Source organism: Sander lucioperca, chromosome 16 (genome assembly GCF_008315115.2).
Source record: "Sander lucioperca isolate FBNREF2018 chromosome 16, SLUC_FBN_1.2, whole genome shotgun sequence".
Lineage (NCBI taxonomy): Eukaryota > Metazoa > Chordata > Actinopteri > Perciformes > Percidae > Sander > Sander lucioperca.
In genome coordinates, this window is record NC_050188.1 from 6,589,489 (window position 1) to 6,597,760 (window position 8,272).

General features: G+C 40.9%; 1 protein-coding gene across 4 annotated transcripts in view; it reads right to left on the minus strand.

The window, feature by feature from the left end:
* hivep3a (HIVEP zinc finger 3a) overlaps positions 1-8,272 on the minus strand; it is a 47,449-nt gene that overhangs the window by 17,917 nt on the left and 21,260 nt on the right. Inside the window, exon 2 of one of the 4 annotated variants that reach the window (XM_035992824.1) lies at positions 3,567-3,603. The exons of 2 other annotated variants lie outside the window; for them this stretch is intronic. The gene's annotated coding sequence lies outside the window, so the exon portion shown is untranslated. Of the gene's footprint in view, positions 1-3,566; positions 3,764-8,272 lie in introns of those variants that run through there. One more of the 4 variants, XM_035992823.1, reaches the window with a different exon arrangement.

Sequence of the window (8,272 nt, forward strand, 5' to 3'; positions counted from 1 at the left end):
TAGTAAAATGAGTTAATGCTGCAAGACAGAGCAACAAAAAGATGCCCACTGAAGAGTTTGTCGTTTTTAGAATGAAATACAAGATCTTCCTGGTTGAGGAGGGAGTTACTCATATTAACAAAAATAATCTTTTTTGGTTTTAATGAAATCGCCTTGCATGAAGTTTTCTTTGCGTAATTAATTACACCGGGATTAACTAAGGGACTGTGGCATTGTGTCTCAACATGCTCTAATTAATGCTGCATGTTCGACATGTTGTGGCGTCCAGTATCAGACCTCGCTTCCCTTCAAAAAGGATGATCATCAGACAATGCTACAGTACAGTACTGCCATAGTAGAGCACATGTGGATGGCTGCTTCATACGGATAATTTTATAATACTTCAAAAAAGCCAAACCAAATGAAGATGAGGGGTGGCTGTTCGCTGTGAATGCATACACAAGGTAACTCAGTAGAGATACTGAAGAGAACTCCCAATATTTTTTGTGCCAGCATACTGAAACAGTAAACAAGGCATCCCACGCAATGACCAGCTGGTTTCTACACCCACGTTGTTATGGGAGACAACAAAACTGCTGGATTGTATCCAAATTACTGATAACAGGTTGATAACCATCTTTGGGTTTAAATTGTGGAAAGACTATACATGCCAGTATTGGATAAATATTAAACCAACATTACTTTTCTTTATCACAAAAAGAAAACTTATAAAAAGGTATAATACAGTATATCTGTACTTTGCAAAAGATCATTGGATGTCATAGGCCTAAATCTCTTGCAGTAAGTGCTAAATGTTGGTCAGACAGGTAGTGTAACTGACTAAGAGCTTTTGAAGGAGAGTCAGAGACTCTTATTAAAACATAAGGCCTCAGAGTTCAGACTGTGAGATGTTCAGAGCCCCCGCACACTCTGCATGAGGGCGACAATGACTGGAGTAAAATTCTTTACATTTTAGATTAAGCACTTGCAGTTCAGAACTGGCAACTAAAACAAAGCGACATTTTTAAAGTCATGCAATGCACCTGCTCATTTACACTTGTTCTGGAGTTAGGCTAACTAAGACTGCTGATTTGCTTCCTCATGGTGCAAATGAACCTAGCAGGCAGTTTTTTTTCTTCAACCCTTCTCTCCACATGGATCCTGTTTTCCCCCTGTCCTTGGCTCTCAGCCTCGGTTATTCTCTCTAGGTGAACTGTTGCAAGGCGCTGCTAGAAAACACATGTCTGGGGTGTAATGTTCTCGGTGTTTAAATCAGCGGATGTTTGTTAGGGCAAATTACTTGTTGTAATCCTGTATATAACAGATCCTCGTAATCAAGAACTGGTAAAAAAGGAGCAGAGACCAGTCTTCTTCTGGCCTCAAAAGACAAACAGGACTGGTTTCTGAAATCAAACCCTAGCTTCAGCCTCAGCCTCAGCTTTTTAAGAACATTATCAACCTCAGGTTTAAAAGAAAGGCAGTCATCCAGGATAAATACCGAGATATTTATAACAGCAAACAACTAACTTCTTACCCTGAGCAGTAATAATATCCAAAAGTATTAACCGGCTTCTTCATAGCATTTGAGAACTGCATTACCTCAGTTTTATCTGAGTCTGAATAATATTAAAGACAGCCTGCAGTTTGGCCCAGCCTCCTTACAGGAGGAACCAGCACAAAATATCACAGTATCATCCGCATAAAAATAAGGATTGGTACCATCCACAATCGTTAAGCCTTTTGCAGAAGTGCCTTAAACCTGTACTCTCATTTCCAGCAGGGGGCGACCCCACTTGTTGCAAAAACATTAGGATTGTATAGAAGTTTATGGGTAAATTAACCTACTTCTAACTTGATTTATAAACTCAGTAAACATTTTCCTAATAAGTTTATTGCCCTAAATCGCTAGTTTCAAGTCTTCTTGAATACAGCATGATGTTCATTTTGTAAATCATGGTCCCATTTATTTAAAGAAAATGAAAATCAAGGCTTCAAAACCATAGTCCCCAAACCAATGGGTGACGTCACTGCTGCTACGTCCATTATTTTCTATTATTTTAGTATATGCTATAGAGCCTATAGTGAAAAAAAGTTGATTGGTTCCCATAAGGCATCAGGCACTGGTATGAGCAATGTGTACAATATAAATATACAGTATATATGGTAATAGTGCACATCCCAAAAATCTGTACGGGCTACTAGAGTATATAATGACAGAAAATAAAAGTATTTTTCTGATACATTTGCAGTGTGGGCATGCAGTTACAATCTGCAGAGTGAGCTTAAAATCTGCAGGTATTGAATCACATCACCTTAAAGTTAAAAAAGTAAAAAAAACAACAAAAAAAAACGATTTTATAAATTTGTAAAATGCTGCATCCATTCACACACCACACAGAAAGAGAAGATTGTATAAATGGCTTTTTAAAAACCTTGTCAATTTCCTCCTCTCACACTAATGGGCACCCAGCGGTGGTTCCTATGGTAACGGCCCAAAACCATGTGGTAGCAGATGGAAGGAGAGCTGGAGGGCTAAATTTATCTTCCAGCATCCTCACCGACTACAGAGAGAGGGAGAGAGTGAGTGCCTACCTCCTCGAAGCTACGGCTTTTTGGAGAGAAAATCAATACTTTGCGAGCCTTAAATTTGTAGTACGCTGATACTCCATTCTTTAAAGGAGGAACCAGAAAAACTAAGGTATAAACATCCTAAACAAATGTAACCAAATAAACAATTAAAACCCTTGTTTTGTTTTATTCATTTTTAAGCTTTAACTTAAAGGGTAACATTTTAAGTAAAACGTGCAGTATTTTAAAAAGGAAAATACAACAGATTAAATATGTATATTGGCTTGAATATAAGGTACTTAGTAAGTCATTTCTAAATGTAGGATGCAACTAAAACAATGACATCCAAACCCTCCTGATGTTGAGGCAAAAAGTAGGATATTTCACAGAAAATTTCACGATGAAACACAATGAAAACAGAATGCAAATTTGATTTCACCGTCATCCTAAATCTCCATCCAGCGCAGACTCATCTGAACTAAGCAACAAATGCTCTCATCTGTTGTTGTGTTTCCACCACAATGTTAGCTGAGCATGAGCATTGCCCTCGAGTCAGAAAGCGCAGCTTCATCAGCAGCCTGATAGCGGCGCTCTCTGGGGACAGAGGAGAGCCCTCAGGGTGCATGCACAGCCATTCCTCTGTATGTGTGTGCGTGCCTCGGAAGTGCTCCCCAGTCCACAAGGGGTGACATGCCAAACATAGGAGGTTGGATGCAAAACACAGGGAGCTCATTCACTCCCAGTCTGAGCTGTGAGCTTACACACACACACACACACACACACACACACACACACACACAATTTCAAATATGAGTATAATTCCACAAATTACTCAAAAGTCTTTCTTTTCACCACTCACTGCCTCATTGATGTAGCAGCCTTTTGCAATAACAAAGACCTGAATGGAGACAATCCCCCAGTCCTCACATCATGTCACTCACATCACCTCACACACATTCAAAATCACTGCAGATGACAGAAAGGATATCAATGGCTTTTTGGTTGTTGTTTTTTTTTACCTGGTAGCAGGTGGTGTTGTCCTCCGATTGTGAATGACTGGAAACGAGGAGAGCAGAGAGAGAGAGAGAGAGAGAGAGCCAGAGGGAGGTGAAGGGAAGGAGAGAGAGCAAAAGGATGAATGAGAGTGACGGTGAAGAGAGATGGGTAATCGAGTCTCCGCTCTACGTGCACTGGGCTGACAAACAGGTAGCTGAGTATATTATGCGTATGAATGAGGAGGAGGGGACACTCTCTCCCTGTCTATCTCCACCTCTTTCATACACCCCCCCCCACCCAACCCCCTTAGTGTCTCTCTTTCAGGTCAAAGTGAAGTAGCAGTTCCTTATTTGGAAGGTGACGTAAGCTTGTGTTTCTCTTGGCAGCCGTGTCGGGCTGCACAGCTGGCAAAGCAGTGAGAGGTAAGAGGGGCAGGGTGAGAGGTTTGGGTTTTAATTTGAACGGGAAAAGTGGGTGGAGGGGGGTTACTTCATATTTTTTTAAAGACAGTTTCCCCATTCAGGTCTCACTTTCCATCATAGGTGGAGAGCTATTGCTGCTGCATTCTGAGAAAATCCTGGAAAACTTGAAAACATATAAGGACCCGCATGAAAAAAAAAAAAGAAGAAAAAATAAAAGGCACAGGGATCCAGTTTTAAAGAGCAGCTCTGGAGAATGTCCACACACCACAGCACGCCGTTCATGCTCCTTCCAGGGGTCCTGCTGAAACGAGTCCAGGCAGCTCTGACATCACTCTGCGCTCTTTTATGCCATGGGTCCCCCTAGCCGCACCCCCCCCCCCCCCACCTTCCCCTCCACCAACTGACTTTTTTTCAGCAGGCTGAAAGCTTGCAGACATGTGGAGCATTGAGGGAATACCAGCCGGCGGGATGAAGGCAGGCGGTCAGCCGCTCATCTGGAAAAGGGGGAAGCTGAGAGGGGAATGGAAGAGAGCCCAGGGTGTCCATCCTGCACCGGGCAACAGAGAGTCCTTGTGAGTAGGGCTCCAAATTTAAAAAAATGGTATGTGAAGGCCAGCTCTGATACAGTGCTGACATTTCTGGATTAAGGCTGCCGATAGTCAAGTTTTATTTTATTAAAGCATTTAAAAACAGCATTTAGACTAATACCTGAGCCTAAAAGTAAAGCTGCTCCTTTAAACGTTGCCAACATCAGTTTATACCACGTGACTGTGGCTTCTGAAGCTTCAAAAGTCACTGGTGCCTCGGAATCTGCTACAATCAGTTTGACTGTTTGTAAAGTTTTGCTGCTGAACTATATTACTTTGATAGATAGATAGATAGATAGATAGATAAATAGATAACTGAGAAATATGGCGATGAATACTAAAGACATAATCATAAGTATGAGAACATTTCCACCTAATACCAAGTAAAAAGGTAATAATATGAATAAGCTAATTTACTGAATATCATTCTCCAATCACATCACACTGCAATTCACATGAACTGTTACATAAATATCAACCATGAAGTTAAAACACGCCAGCCTAAACTGAGCCTAAACTACACCAATAGGTAGGTACATTAAGGTTTGGTGTCAGCAAAAAGGTGTAGGCTTTGCATTAATTCATTCATTCATTTACTGCAACATATTGCACAATACCATCTACATTTAATGCAGCACTTCTGATTTAAAAAAAAAAGTATAACAGATTTAATAATAACATGCAGGCTTGTTGAACTTTTATTGCCCATATGAGACTGAAACTATTGAAATCTAAGAGGTGTTGCAGTACTTCAGCCCGTCTTGAAGGACTGCTATGTGTTTTACAAGCCAGCAGATGTCACTGTGTTTGCTGCTGCTTGACCCAAAGCTTCAAATCTTTTTCAGCACAAATAGAAAGAAAGCCCCAAAGCTTCATAAGGCTTCATTCGCCCATCACTACACCCAATACTAAATGCTTTTCCACCCACCCGACAATCTGGCAACTGACTGGGGAAAAGGGTGTGGTGCAGGGCTGATGAGGGAAAGTGGAAACAGGTGAGTCACTGGATGTGAGAGACAGGTGAATGGGACAGTCTGAAGGCATCTGGTCAGGTGGAGCAGGGGCGGGGCTAGAAGAGGGGCACGGGGTACCAGCCTCCCCTGAAATATGATTGCCGATACGCTGGAAATCCAGACTTCTCGCAAGAGCACAATTTGAATTTGCTCAGAGTCACTCTGACATTCAGTAATGATGCTAATGCTAATGATTAACTATGCCCTTGTAGCCGAGCTGCACCAATCACATCGGTGTATCTGATTATAGGCGGGCCAGAGGTGAGCTAAACAAATGACGACAGCGCTGCGATGTTGAAGTCATTAGTAAACATTGCAAGATGGCTACGGATGAACACCAGTTGTTTCAAACGGCTTTGGCCACTACAATGAACGAGTTAGACTTGGCTTTTTATCTAAAAGAGGAACAAAAGACGGCGCTCGAATCGTTCCTTTGCAAGAAGGATGTTTTTGCTGTTTTGCCGACCGGATACGGCAAGAGTTTAATCTACCAGTTAGCTCCGCTGGTAGCTAAGAGTTTAATCTACCAGTTAGCTCCGCTGGTAGCTAAGAGTTTAATCTACCAGTTAGCTCCGCTGGTAGCTAAGAGTTTAATCTACCAGTTAGCTCCGCTGGTAGCTAAGAGATTAATCTACCAGTTAGCTCCGCTGGTAGCTAAGAGTTTAATCTACCAGTTAGCTCCGCTGGTAGCTAAGCGTATGGGGCTCTGGATACGTCACCCTGTGTATTGTAGTGATTGGACGTAGTGTTATCCAATTGCGTGCAGTGAGATTTTCAAGTGCCCCCTTGGTGCCGCCCCTCGAGTTGGGCCATTTTCATTACTCACTGCCAGACCCTTAATCTTTCGGATTTGGGTCTGGATTTCCAGGCTAATAATACAATACAAAACAACCAAAGAGTACATTTTTGTGTTTCAATTGAAACAAATGTCCTCATATTAACTGATTGGCTAATTACAGTTGACCCTATAAGAGACTGGCTTTTCTTGCATGACTAATATCCAAAACAATACAAATGACAACACAGGACAAGTAAACAATGGTTACTTTTGTGTTGCAGGGACAGTGGAAACAGGAATGTCCCTTTATATGTTAGCAGCTAATGTCATACTAACTTCTTTTAGCAATCACAGCAAGTAACATTATTTAACGACAATACAATGTAGGGTTTTTTAAGCGGCAATTTGTCAGCTGCTCTTGCATTCTTGTTGGTTTATCACCTCATGAAGTACCCCATTGTCAATAACAACTACGCTTCCTGTGTGCTTGCATCTGCAAGCTAGTGGTGGGTGCTAAAGGCTAAAAGATAAAGCCGAAAAAGGGGGCGGGGGGTTATGTCTCCACATGATTTTCTGCACTAGAAAGTCGCCCGACACCACAATCTTCTGAACATAGTCATATTGAGAAATACAGAGAGAGTTGTGTGGAGCTGATAGTCTTAATTAGCTTTGTAGCAACTCATGGCCATTGGCAATAGCTTGAATGTAATGGACGTTCATTAATATCAAAAAGTTACGCACTAAATCTTTAAATCATCTGAGCTAATTTTGACTAATCATCTGATTATTGTCTTGAATAACTGATTAATCATTTGGACTATACATTTCAGAAAGAACGTGAAAAATGCCCCGTTACAATTTCCTGAAGCCCAGAGTGGCCTCTTTAAATGTTCTTTTGTCCGACCAATAGTCCAAAACCCAAAGATAGTTAGTTTGCTATCACTTACAACAGAGACAGCAGCAAATCCTCACAAATGAGAAACTGGAACTAGACAATAATAATAATTTTTGTTTGAAACAATTGAAGAACAGTTGACAGTCCTGTGTCACAAACTCATATACATTGCAAACTCGGTTCGTTCGTTAGTGTACAAAATACCATTATTCTGGATTGTAGAATTATTTGGGTTTTTGCAACTCTACCTCCCACCCTGGGTGGAAAAATCTTCCCACATTGGATTTGACAGCCTGTTCTAACATTTGAAATAAGAACAAACACAAACTATTTGTAGTTTAGTGGTGAAGATAGGGTTGGGTATTGAGAACTGGTTCTTAATTATATATTGTAATCTTATTACGGAATTCTAAAGATCACTGTTTAATGTTGAATTTGGGACTAACTGCACGTCTATCTATGCATGTATATTCTTTTTCATGGCAAGATAGAGGATATTTTCGTTATTTTAAGTTTAACACCTTGCCACCTATGATAAATTACTGTTTAGTGAGGCCTAAATCTGCTGAAAATAAAGGTGCTTTTTGCTTTCAACATATTTTGGTTTGTTGTCGTACCACTGAATATGACATGAAGACTAATATTGGCTCAGTAAATCGGTCCTACTCGTCAGCCTTTCTGGTGGTGACAGAGCTGCCAGTGTCGAGCTTTTTCACAGGGGAGGTTTGCCTCTGTGCAGCTGGGGCTTGTCTGGATGGCCTTATCACAGTGTGAACATCATGCTACCAAACACATCCCTTCAACAGGAAGATTTCTTTTTTTGTTAGGAATGTAGGACAAGGAAAGGAAATCCTGTCCTCTTTTTGCTAAACTGAATACTGAATTCACGTTGTACCCCAAGCTATACAATACATTAACATTTAGTCGTGGCTGAATAAAAAATGATGGGCTATTTTTAAAGATGCAGATGTAGAGGGTAAATGTGCCTAATTTCAGTTTAACCAGCATTTTATTTGCAGAATAGCGTTTATCGT